Source organism: Moschus berezovskii, chromosome 8, assembly GCF_049115385.1.
Source record: "Moschus berezovskii isolate FMDL1 chromosome 8, NW_MosBer_1.0, whole genome shotgun sequence".
Lineage (NCBI taxonomy): Eukaryota > Metazoa > Chordata > Mammalia > Artiodactyla > Moschidae > Moschus > Moschus berezovskii.
In genome coordinates this window covers 90909754-90923183 of record NC_142467.1, presented here as the reverse complement: position 1 = coordinate 90923183, position 13430 = coordinate 90909754, and the positions used below count along the sequence as shown (strand labels likewise).

At 38.9% G+C, this 13430-nt stretch overlaps 1 non-coding gene and 1 pseudogene across 1 annotated transcript; both read right to left on the bottom strand.

Annotated features, from left to right (window-relative positions):
* Window positions 1-736: 736 nt before the first annotated feature.
* On the bottom strand, window positions 737-1794 carry LOC129559017 (heterogeneous nuclear ribonucleoprotein A1-like; annotated as a pseudogene).
* Window positions 1795-12883: 11089 nt separating this feature from the next.
* On the bottom strand, window positions 12884-12990 carry LOC129559719 (U6 spliceosomal RNA). Its single transcript, XR_008686649.1, has one exon. It is a non-coding gene; the product is annotated as a U6 spliceosomal RNA (small nuclear RNA).
* Window positions 12991-13430: the final 440 nt, after the last annotated feature.

Genomic DNA, 13430 nt, shown 5'->3' with positions numbered 1-13430 from the left:
TTTTTTTCATCATTCTACTTTTAAAAAATTAATAGTTTATTTTTTAATAGACTGTCATGATTACTTTTTTTGGGGGGTATTAAGTCTTTTATTGATTACATATGATAATGGATGATACACAAGCTTCATTCCCATCTATAACTTTATCTGATACCACAATTCAATTTAGATATATTGCATAGGATGTATCAACAATCATTAATAACCCAAAAAAACTCTCCATGACTTTGCATGGGTGACTCTTTTAATGGTGAACTCCAGGTCACAACACAGTAACTGTCAGTTCAACTACACCAAGGTTCTGAAGACAACAGCTTCTCCACCAAAGCAGGTTGTAAGTAAATTTCAAATAGAACCCGGCATCACCCTGAAGGAATTCTAACTTCACACTGTTGGGGTAGTTTACCAAAATGGCTTCAGAGTAGACTAACTTTACACAGCACATTAAAAAAAAAAGACATTTATTCAGCATCATGATCAGACTATTACATTTAGCAGTCAACAGCATGGGTGCAAAAAAACATCTACATTAAAACCCTTTGTTGGAATGCTTTACACTTTGCACAGAACAGAAACTAAAATAACCTGTTATACAGGTAGTCACAAGTACAGTCCTTGAGTTTTTTGCCCATACACATGAATGTTGTCTAAAACATGTCTTCTTTGTAGCAGCTAGGCTCTGCTACCACTGTGGTTGGCTGAGTTCACAAATCTGTTGAAACCTGTAGCTTCCCTGTCACTTCTCTGGCTCTCCTCTCCTGCTAAAATTTGTTTCCTGGCAGTAATTAAAACCTTCTGCCACTGCCATAACTACCGCTGCTGCTGGAACCACCATAGCCACCTTGGTTTTGTGGTTTGGCAAAGTATTGGCTCCACCACCATAGGGGCCAGAACTTCTGCCTCCAAAGTTTCCCCCTTTCATGTGTCCAAAATTTGAAGATTGGTTATTGTAATTGCCAAAATCATTGTGGCTTCCGCCACCTCTAAAAGTGCTTCCATCATTACCAAATCCGTTATAACCATCCCCACTGCCACCATATCCGCCACCACCATGGCTGCTACCTCGACCACTGAAGTTTCCTCCACGACCAGAGTTGTCATTCCCACCGAAAGCACCTCCATGACTGCCACCAAAGTTTCCAGAACCACTTCAACCTCTCTGGCTGGATGAAGCACAAGCCATCTCTTGCTTAGACAGGGCTTTTTTCACTTAACCGTTGTGGCCATTCACAGTGTTGTATTTCTGAATGACGATCTTGTCTACGGAGTCATGGTCATCAAAGGTTACATAAGCAAAGCCTTTCTTTTTGTCACTGCCTCGGTCAGTCATGATTTCAGCCACTTCAGTTTTCTCATACTGTTCAAAATAATCTCACAGGTGATGTTCTTCAGTGTCTTCTTTAATGCCACCAACAAAAATCTTTTTCACAGTTAAGTCTTTGAGAATCTTCTCTTGAGACGGTCCCTCTTTGGTTCCACAACTCTTTTGTCCACCTTGTGTGGCCTTGCATTCATGGCTGCATCCACCTCCTCCACCATGGCATATGTGACAAACCCGAAACCTCTGGAGCACTTGGTGTTTGGATCCCTCATTACCGCACAGTCTGTGAGCATTCCCCATTGCTCAAAATGGCTCCTCAGACTCTCAACAGTTGTTTCAAAGCTCAGTCCTCCAATGAAGAGCTTCCACAGCTGTTCAGGCTCTTTGGAAGACTAATTTTGACATGATGGCAGTGGAGCGGGGGAAGACTTCAATGATGCTTTCACGGCAGCGTCCATGGGCAGAAAGGCCATGATTGCTTTTTAATATTATTTATTTATTTATTTGGCTGTGCTGGGTCTTTGTTAATGCTCACAGGCTTTCTCTAGTTGTGGCAAGTGGGGGCTACCTTCTAGTTGCAATGTGAAGGCTTCTCATTGTGGTGGCTTCTCTTGTTGCACAGCACAGGCTCCAGGGTACACAGGCTTCAGTAATTGCAGCATATGGGCTCAGTAGCTGCAGCTCTCAGGCTTAACAGCTCAGTAATTGTGGCACACAGGCTTAGTTGCTCCAAGGCATGTGGGATCTTCTCAGACCAGGGACGAACCAGTGCCCGTGCATTGCAGGGTGGACCCTTAATCACTGGACCACCAGGGAGCCCAATAGTTTATTTTTAAGATAAATTTTTGGCTAACAGAAAAACTGAGCAGAAAACAGTCTTCCCACTTCTTCCCCCATCAGACACACCCAATGGACTATGGCCTGCCAGGCTCTTCTGTCCATGGGAATTTCCAGGCAAGAGCCCTGGAGTGGGTTGCCATTTCCTTCTCCAGAGGATCTTCCCAACCCAAGGATCAAACTTGGGTCTCCTGCATTGTAAGCAAACTCTACCATCTGAGCCACACACAGTTTCTGCTATTATTGACATCTTGCCTTAGTGTGATACATTTGTTACAGTTCATAAGCAAATATTGATAGATTATATTAACTAATGTTCATAGTTTATATAGGGATCACTCTTTGTCTTATACAGTTCTGTGGGGTTTTACAAATATATAATGACATGCACCTAACATTACTGTATCATATTGAAGAGTTTAACAGCCCTAATCTAATAATGCCTCATGCTACATCTATTCATTCATTCTTCCTTCCTGCTTGAACTTTTGACCATCACTGATCTTTTTACTGTCTCATGGTTTGGCCCCTTTTCTAGAAAGTCATGTAGTTGGAGTCATACATTATATACCCTTCTGAGATTGGCTTCTTTCACTTAGCAATATGCATTTTAGATTCCTACATGTCCTTTCATGGCTTGATGGCTCATTTCTTTTGATGATGAATAATATTATATGATATACCACAGTTTGCATATTAACCTATTGAAGGACATCTTGGTTGCTTCCAGATTTTGGCAATTATAAATAAAGCTGCTATAAGCATTTGTATGTAGTTTTTTTTGTGGACATAAGTGTTCAGCTCATTTGGGTAAATATCGAGGAGCACAGTTTCTGGGTCCTATGGCAAAGCTTACGTTTAGCTTTGTAAGAAACTGCAAAAATATCTTCCCAAGTGCCTGTTTCAGTTTTCATTCCTGCTAGCAATAAGTAAGAGTTCATGTTGTTCCATGTTCTCACTGACATTTGGTGGTGATGTTTGGTTTTACAGCATTCTAATAGGTGATAATATTTAGTATCTCATTGTTTTATTTTGCAATTCCCTAATTGACATAATGTTGAGCATCTTTTCATGCTACATGCCTTCTGCATGTCTTCTTTAACGAGAAATCTGTTCATATACTTTGCACATTTTTTAATTGGGTTGTTTTCTTATTGTTGAATTTTAAGAATTCTTCGTATATTTTGTTTGGGTAACAGTTCTGTATCACATAGATATTTTGTGCATGTTTTCACCCAGCCTGAGGCTTGTCTTTCATTCTTTTGTCATTGTTTTAGTTTTAACCTATCTTTAATTTTAAAGTAGATTTATAGTACATAGATTTATACAATTGGCTTGCTTTTTAATCCAAGTTGACAACTGCTGTTGTTTGTGTATTTAGACAATTATATTTAATATTATTATGAAAAAATTGGATTAAAATCTACCATTTTTCTAGTTGATTAATGTTTGTTCCATCTATTCTTTGTTCCTTTATTCCTCTTCTACTGCCTGTTTTTCAGTAACTGCTTTTTATTATTCTATGTTATGTCCATTATTGGCTTATTATTTGCACCAATTTTTAACTAATTTTGTGATCCTAGAGTTCATAATATACTCCTTTAATGAACTAAAGTAATTCTTTGATTAATACTATACAATTTCATATTTTTTAAGTGCCTTAGAGTACTACCTCCAGTTTCTTTCTCCCAACTTTGTATTATAGTTGTCATACATTTTACTTTATCCTAGCTATAACTCCATAATACTTTGCTATTACTTTGGCTTCAGACAGTCAACTATCTTTTAGGACATTAAAAATTTGAAAAAATATATTTTATATTTATCTTCTTTTATTCTTTCCCAGACACCTTTATTTCTTTGTGTAGATCCAAGTTTTTGTAGGGCAGGACTATGGGTAGTAAATGAAAAACGTTTATTTAACTGAAAAGATGTTTCATACTTCTTGTTTCTAGCCCAGCATATAAGTTGTCATTTCATCCTAACAACAACAGTAAAAGATGAACACACTGAAAAAATCAACAACTGCTCTTAGATCCATCAGAGAAGTGAGGCCACAGGCAAACCTCTGTATCATAAATTGTAACAACAGACAGGTAGAGCAGAAATGCACCTCCATGAGAATGAGTACTGGGATAGAAAAGTCTTAACTGTGATTAATAAGATCCCAGAGGCTCAGTATGGACAAGATGAGATATAAAAAGCTCCAGGGGATCCTGGTTATGAGAGAGCTCTCATATTTTCATGAGTTTTATCTCTGGCATCCCTGCCAGGTTCTCACAGGAAAGACCACAGAAAAATCCTCTCATGCTTCGGGTAGGAGTAGAGAAAAGGGAATTGTTTTGAATTATACTAGAGCATTCTGGTCTTAACAAGGCCTGCTGTCAAAAGAATCTACTTTACCAGAGCTGGGGTTTTATCAGAATCTAACTAACCTGAGGTGAGGGAAATACCCAACTCTAACTCTTTCTAACCTTCCATGTAGGGGAGAGGAAATAGCAACTGCAGTCCCCTCTATCCATCCTCTCCCACCTAAGGGGGTGGGGGAACTAAGAAACACTGGTGAAGCTGACAGTCCACAGGCACAGGATCACCAAAAGACTGAGACCTAATCATGGAATTATAGCATGCTTCCACTCTCCACTGTATTGCTAAAGGCCTTCTCACATGGTAAAGTAGATTCTCTTGACAGCAGGCCTTGTTAAGACCAAAATGCTCCAGAGTAATTAAAAACAATTCCCTTTTCTCTACTCCTACCTGAAGCATGAGAGGATTTTTCTGTGGTCTTTCCTGTGAGAACCTGGTTGGGATGCCAGAGATAAAACGCATGAAAGTATGAGAGCTCTCTGATGACTAGGATCCCCCTGGAGTTTTTTATCTCTCAATCTTGTCCATACTGAGCCTCTGGGATCTTATTAATCACAGTTAAAACTTTTCTATCCCAGTACTCATTCTCATGGAGGTGCATTTCTGCTCTACCTGTCTGTTGTTACAATTTATGATACAGAGGTTTGCCCTGTGACATCACTTCTCTGTCCTTCATGTCCTTTCAACAGAAGATTATAAAGTATACTAGGAGGGGGAGGAAAAAAGTTTGAGGATACAGAGAGAGCAAACATCAGAGCCAGACCCAGATATGGTAGAGATGTTAGAATTGTCAGACTGTAAATTTAAAACAACTGTGATTAATATGGAAAGGGTTCTAAAGGAAGAAATGGAAAACACATAAACCAGATGGGTAGTGAAAGCAGAGATGTGGAGACTCTAAGAAAAGAATCAAAAGAAAATGATAGAAGTTAAAAAACTCTAACAAAAATCAAGAAAGCCTTAGATAGGCTTATCAGGATATTGGACACAGACAAGGAAAGAAACAGTGAGCTTGCAGGTGTGTTAATAGAAACTTCCCAAAATGAAAAGCAAAGAGGAAAAAGGCTTTTAAAAATAGTAGAATATCCAGGAAATATGGGACAACTACAAAAGGTCTAAATAGCACATTATCAGAGTTCCAAAAGAAGAAAGAGAGAAAGAAACAAAAGAAATATATGAAGCATTAATGACTAAGAACTTCCTCAAGTTAGTTTCACATACCAAACCATAGATCCAGGAAACTCAGAGAATGATGAGCATGGTAAATACTGAAAAACCTACACTTAGGTATATCATATTCAAACTGTAGAAAATCAAAGATGAAAAAATCTTGAAAGAAGGCAGAGGAAAAAATAACACTGCAGGTGGTATAGCATTAGTTGAAAGTGGACTTGGGTTAATTGTAAATGTAATTGCAAATGAAACTGACAGAGGATTAATCTCCAAAATATATAAGCAGCTCATACAGCTCAATATCAGAAAAATAAACAAGCCAATCAAAAAATGGACAGAAGACCTAAACAGGCATTTTTCCAAAGAACACATGCAGATGGCACGTGAGAAGATGCTCAACATCACTCATTATTAGAGAAATGCAGATCAAAACCACAATGAGGTATCACTTCATACTAGTCAGAATGACCATCATCAAAAAATCTACAAACAATAAATGCTGGAGAGGATGTGGAGAAAAAGAGACCTTCCTGCACTGTTGGAGGGAATGTAAACTGATAATATGGAGAACAATATGGAGATTCCTTAAAAACCTAGGAATAAATCTGCCATATGACCCAGCAGTCCCATCACTAGGTCCCATACCCTGAGAAAACCACAATTCTAAAAGACACATGTACCCCAGTGTTCATTGCATCACTATTTACAATAGCCAGGACATGGAAGCAACCTAGATGTCCACTGACAGATGAATGGATAAAGAAGATATGGTACATATATACAATGGAGTATTACTCAGACATATAAAGAAATGAATTTGAGTCAGTGGTAGTGAGGTGGATGAACCTAGAGCCTGTTATACAGAATCAGGTAAGTCAGATAAAAACAGATATCATGTATAGTCCATGTATATGGAATCCAGAAAAATGGTATTTATGTATTTATTTGCAAGGAATGGAGACACAGATGTAGAGAATGGACTTGTGGACACAGCAGGGGAAGGAGAGGGTGGGACGAATTGAGAAAGTATCATCAACATACATACACTATCATGTGTAAAATAGATAGCTAGTGGAAAGTTGCTATATAAAACAGGGAGCCCAGCCTGGCACTCTGTGATGACCTAGAGGCGTGAGTTGGGGGGAAGGTAGGGAGGCTCAAGAGGGAGGGATACATATATAATTATGACTGATTCATGTTGCTGTATGGCAAAAACTAACATAACATTGTAAAACAATTTTCCTCCAATTAAAAAATAAATTAAAAAAGAGAAAATCCTAATGCTCAACCAAAGGGAAGAAAAGTTATGACAAACCTAGACAGTATATCAAAAAGCAGAGACATCACTTTGCTGACAAATGTCGGTAAAGTCAAAGCTATGGCTTTTCTAGTAGTCATGTATGGATGTGAAAGTTGGACCATAAAGAAAGCAGGGCACTGAAGAATTGATGCCTTCAAACTGTGGTGCTGGAGAAGACTCTTGAGAATCCCTTGGACAGCAAGGAGATCAAACCAGTCAGTCCTTAAGGAAATCAACCCTGAATATCCACTGGAAGGACTGATGCAAAAGCTCCAATACTTTGGCTACCTAATGGGAAGAGCCGATTCATTGGAAAAGACCCTGATGCTGGGAAAGATTGAGGGTAGAAGAAGAAGGTTGAGATGGTTGGATGGCATCAACCATGACTCAATGGGCATAAGTTTGAGCAAACTCAGGGAGATAGTGAAGGACAGGGAAGCCTGGTGTGCTGCAATTCATGGGGTCACAAAGAGTCAGACACGACTTAGTGACTTAATAATAACAACAATCAATTGTACCTCAATAAAGCTATAAAAATAATTTAATTGATATTCTGAGAAAGAAGAGAAAATGGAATTATATGCAATGCTCAAGTAAAACTGCAGATGATGGAAAAGAGGGGAAGACAAAAATCAGGAAAAAAGAACAAGGGCAACAAATGGAAAGCAGTAACAAATATATTAGGTATTAATCTTAACTACATCAGTAATGACTTTACAGCCACATTGGGAGACAGTTCAGCAGTTTCTTAAAAAATAAACAGTCTTACTGTATCACCCAGCAATCACAACTCTTTGATATTTACCCAAATAAGTTAAACCTTACATTCACAGAAAAACGTGCACATAAACATTTATAACAACTTAATTCATAATTGCCAAAATTTGGATGGAACCAAGATGGCCTTTAGTAGATGAACTGATAAACTATGGTACAACCCAAACAATGGGCTATTATTTAGGACCAGAACGAAATGAGTTATCAAGTCATGAAAAGACATGATGACATCTTAAATGTGTATTGCTAACTGAAAGAAGCCAATTTGAAAAGGCTATATAATGTATGACTGCAACTACATAGAATTCAGGGAAAATCAAAACTTATGAAGACAGAAGATCAGTAGTTGCTAGGGACTGGGGAAAGGATGGATAAATAGGCAAAGCACAGAGGGTTTCTAGGGTAGTGAACCATTTAATATGATACTGTAATGGTGAATGCATGTCATTATATTTTTCCAAACCTATGGAATATACAACACCAAGTTGTTGTTTAGTCTTTTCTGACTCTTTGTGACTGCATGTACTGTAGCCCACCAGGCTCCTCTGTCCATGGGATTTCCCAGGCAAGAATACTGGAGTGGGTTGCCATTTCTTTTTCCAGAGGATCTTCCTGACCCAGGGATAGAACCCGCATCCCCTGCATTCGCAGGCAAATTGCTTACCACTGAGGCACTGGGGAAGCCCACAACACCAAGAGTCAACCATAATGTAAATTGTAGACTTCAGGTGATAATGATGTATATCAATTTAGGTTCATCAATTTTTGCACGTGTAAAAAATTGCAATGTAAAAAAAATTTGCACCACTGTGGTACAATATGTTAGCAGTGAGAGAGGTTGTGCATGTGTAAGGGCAGAGAATGTCTAGGAACTCTGTACTTTCTGGTCAGTTTTGCTGTGAACCTAAAACTGCTCTAAAAAAATAAAGTCTGTTTTCCGGAAGGTTTTTTTTTTTTTTTCTTCCTTCAGTTTAAAAGGTTATTTCATCGGGTGTTGAATCCTGGTTGACAGCTTTTTTCTTTCAACACTGAAGATCTCACTCCATTGTTTTCTGGATTACATAGTTTATGAATATGTCTGCTATAATTTTTAATCTTTGTTTCTCTGTGTGTAATTTTTTTTGTCTCACTGCCTTCAAGATTTTTCTCTTTTTGTCGTTTTTTAGCAGTTTGAATGATGAGTCTAAGTGTGATTTTTTGGGGGGTTAGTATTTATCCTGTTTGTGATTTCTGAGTTTCTTGTTTTTCTCCGTTCCGTTCCGTCGCTCAGTCGTGTCCGACTCTTTGCGACCCCGTGGACTGTAGCCTACCAGGCTTCTCTGTCCATGGGATTCTCCAGGCAAGGATACTGGAGTGGGTTACCGTTTCCTTCTCCAGGGGATCTTCCCGACCCAGGGATCGAACCCGGGTCTCCCTCATTGGAGGCAGATGCTTTAACCTCTGAACCACCAGTTTCTCTAGTTTATATTTTTCATTGTTTTCTGAAAATTCTTGCCTAACTTATCTTTAAATGTTTCTCTTTTTCCCTTTAATTGTATTTCATCCTTCTGAGATTCTAATTACATATATATTAGACCACTTGATAGTTTTTCACAGCTCCTGAATACTCTGTTCTGTTTTTTTCTCTTTGTGTTTACATTTGAGTAATTGCTATTACTCTGTCTCTGGGTTCTTTGATTCTTTCTTGGCTGTATTGAGTCCTTAATGTGTCTGTCAAAGGCATTCGTCAACTCTCTCATTGTATTTTTATTTCTAGAATTTCCATTTGATTCTTTCTTATGATTTTTATATTTCTTCTGGAATTCCGTATGTGTTCATATATGCCATCCATTTTCTTTATTCAAGACTTTTAACTGATTTACCTTACATTTAAATTCCCTGTCAGTTCATTCTAATATCTGGTTTTTCGTGATTCTGTTTCAGATAATTGCTTTGTCTGTTAACAGTGCTTTATTTTCTTGTTTTTTTAATGTGTCTCATAATTTTTATTGCATACTTGTATGTAATATAGTGTGTAATTTGTTGTTGAGTCACCAAGTCGTGTCCAACTCTTTGCATCCCCATGGTCTGCAGCACCCCAGGCTTCCCTGTCTGTCCCTCATTATCTCCTGCAGTTTGGACAAGTTCATGTCCATTGAATCAGTGATGCCATCCAACCATCTCTTCCTCTGTTGCCTTCTTCTCCTTCTGCCTTCAGTCTTTCCCAGAATCAGGGTCTTTTCCAGTGAGTCAGTTCTTTACATCAGGTGGCAAAAGTATTGGAGCTTCAGCTTTAGCATCAGTCCTAAAGAGTATTCAGGGTTGATTTCCTTTAGGATTGACTGGTTTGATCTCCTTGCCTTCCAAGGGACTCTCAAGAGTCTTCTCCAACACCACAGTTAAAAGTATCAATTCTTTGGCACTCTGCCTTCTTTATTGTCCAGCTCTTACATCCATACATGGCTACTGGAAACACCATAGCTTTGACTAAACCAGTCTTTGTCAGCAAAGTAATATCTTTGCTTTTTAACACATTGTCTAGGTTTGTCATAGCTTTCCAGCCAAGAAGAAATTGTCTTCTAATTTCATGACTGCAGTCACCATACACAGTGATTTTAGAGCTGGAAGAGGAAATCTGTCCCTGCCTCCACCCTTTCCCCTTCTATTAGGCATAAAATGGTGGGACCAAATGCCATGATCTTAGGTTTTTTATATTGAGTTTTAAGCCAACTTTTTCACTCTCCTCCTTTACCCTCATCAAGAGGCTCTTTAGTTCCTCTTCACTTTCTGCCATTAGAGTGATGTCATCTGCATATCTGAGGTTGTTGATATTTCTCCCAGCAATCTTGATCCTAGCTTGCAACTCATACAGCCTGGCATTTCACATGATGTGCTCTGCTGCTGCTGCTGCTGCTAAGTCACTTCAGTCGTGTCCGACTCTGTGTGACCCCATAGACGGAAGCCCACCAGGCTCCCCCGTCCCTGGGATTCTCCAGGCAAGAACACTGGAGTGGGTTGCCATTTCCTTCTCCAATGTGTGAAAGTGAAAAGTGAAAGTGAAGTCGCTCAGTCATGTCCGACCCTTAGCGACCCCATGGACTGCAGCCTACCAGGCTCCTCCATCCATGGGATTTTCTAGGCAAGAGTACTGGAGTGCTTGCCATTGCCTTCTCCGTCATGTGCTCTGATGTGCTCTGAGTATAGGTTAAATGAACAGGGTGACAATAAACAACCTTGGTGTACTCCTTTCTCAATCCTGAACCAGTCAGTTTTTCCATAATGGTTCTAACTGTTCTGACCCACATACAGGTTTTTCAGGAGACAAGTAAGATGGCCTGGCATATCCATCTCTCTCAGAGTTTTCCAGTTTGTTATGATCCACACAGTCAAAGACTTTAGTGTAGTCAATGAAGCAGAAGTAGGTGTTTTTCTGGAATTCCCTTGCTTTCTCTATGATCCAGCGAATGTTGGCAATTTGATCTCTGGTTCCTCTGCCTTTTCTAAACCCAGCTTGAATATCTGAAAGTTCTCTGTTCATGTAATGCTGAAGCCTGGCTTGGGCGATTTTGAGCATAACCTTATACTGGCATGGGAGATGAGTGCACTTGTCCGGTGGTTTGAATGTTCTAATGTACTGAATGTACTAAAGTACTGCCCTTCTTGGGAATTGGGATAGTATGTAATACCATGATGTAAATATGATTTTCTTTTCCTGGAAGTATGCACATTTCTTTTTTTCCTAAGCCATTAGTGTGGAGATCTGAGTCAATTTACTTTGTATTTGAGTTTGAGATCATTTTTCATTGCTATATTTTGCTTTCAGTGTACCTTCAGCTTCAAAACATTTTGCTTAGGAAGAGGTTAAGTTTCCAGTAGGTTTGTTTTGTTTTTTTTTTAAATATTCCTGCTTCACCTGCAGCTTTGAGACTTCCCAGTGTACTTGTACCTCAGGATTTTCTTAATGCACTCTTGTCCCTCCCCAGCAATAATCTTCTGTTGTCTGGCACTAGGCTTGGCTAGTCTAGTGGTGGAAACCAATGGGGATCCTGTGTTGTCCTGGTCCAGTCTCAATTAGAGACAGTTTGCAAATTCCATTGCCGTATGGGAGGTCAGGAAATGATCTGGCCCCAAATCTTTAGAAGTGTTCTCCCATTGTGAGAGGTTCATGATACTATTTCCTGCCCAAGACCCACCAAAGATACAAGGAAGAGTTTGAATGTCATGGAGAGGAGGGTCAGGATCATTGAGAAAGCCTCGGGGACAGAAATAGTCTTTCCTGTGAGCACGAGAGGTGTGAATTTCCCTTGTATCTGTGACTCCCAGGAGTCCCATACTCTCATGTAGCCCATACTTTGCCTTTAGCAATTCACTGAAAAGTTTTGTGTGAATTCTTCTTACCTTCTTCTAGTGTTTCATTCTTTTGTGTTCTGCCACAGGTAAACATGTGCTCATGTTCCACCTCTTAAGTGTTGGCATCTGAGTTTCCTTAGATTTTAGCTCTTTGATTGCTCTGTGACCTCAGTTCTCTGATGAGTCCAGTAAAAGTTACCATTTTATGGTTTATCCAGCTATTTCTGTTGTTGTTAGGGTGTGAGCAATACTCTTGCCAGCTTTCTACATCCTAGAATTCTCCTTTGTGTTTTGAGGACTTTTTTAATGTAATCCATTTCATATATATTTAATATGTAGCATGATAATTGATGTTGCTTTTCATTTACTAGCAATTTTGATTCCCCCTTTGACTTAGTTATTTTTTTAACATACCTGTTTTTTATTGGTGTATAATTGCTTTGCAGTGTTGTGTTACTTTCTGCTGTACAATGAAGTGAATCAGCTGTGTTTTTGTGCTTGGTCGCTCAGTTGTGTCTGACTCTTTGCTACCCCATGCACTGTAGTCCACCAGGTTCCTCTGTCCATGGAATTCTCCAGGCAAGAATACTGGAGTGGGTTGCCATTCTCTTCTCCAGGGGATCTTCCCAACCCAGAGATCGAACCCAGGTCTCCTGAAGTGCAGACGGATTCTTTACCATCTGAGCCACCAGGGAAGCCCAAATCAGTTGTATGTAACATATATCCCCTCTCTCTTGAACCTCCCACCCACCCCCATCCCACACCTCTAGGTCACCCCCAAAAATACAGAACGCTTCACAAATTTGCAAGTCATCATTATGCAGGGGCCGTGCTAGTCTTCTCTATATCATTCCAATTTTAGTATGGGTGCCACCAAAGAGAGCACTGATATACAGTTATCTAGGTGGAGACTTTTAAAAAGTCACTATCATTCTTATGATTTTTAGACCAGAATGTATATTCAGAATTTATAGGATGTATGTTTAATATTTCTATTAAGCCAGGTTTATTAATTATTAATAATAGACAAATTCTCTGTATCTTTGTCTGCTTGATCTGTTAAAGATTGAAAACCATATGTTAAGGTATCCATTATAGTAGTAGCTTTACACTTTTATTTTTATTACCTTTCTTTCTCCCTGGTTATTTTAGTTATAATTTTGTAAGCTGTTTTCAGCCCAGAAATACTTATGAATGTCTTTGTTTTGGACTATCAAGCAAGATAACCCTCTGATTTAATTCAGTTGTTTTTTTTTTCTATAACTTTTAATTTCTTCTTGTTTCTTGTATTTTTGCCCATCTTTTTGTTTTTAATCTGTTTTCTAT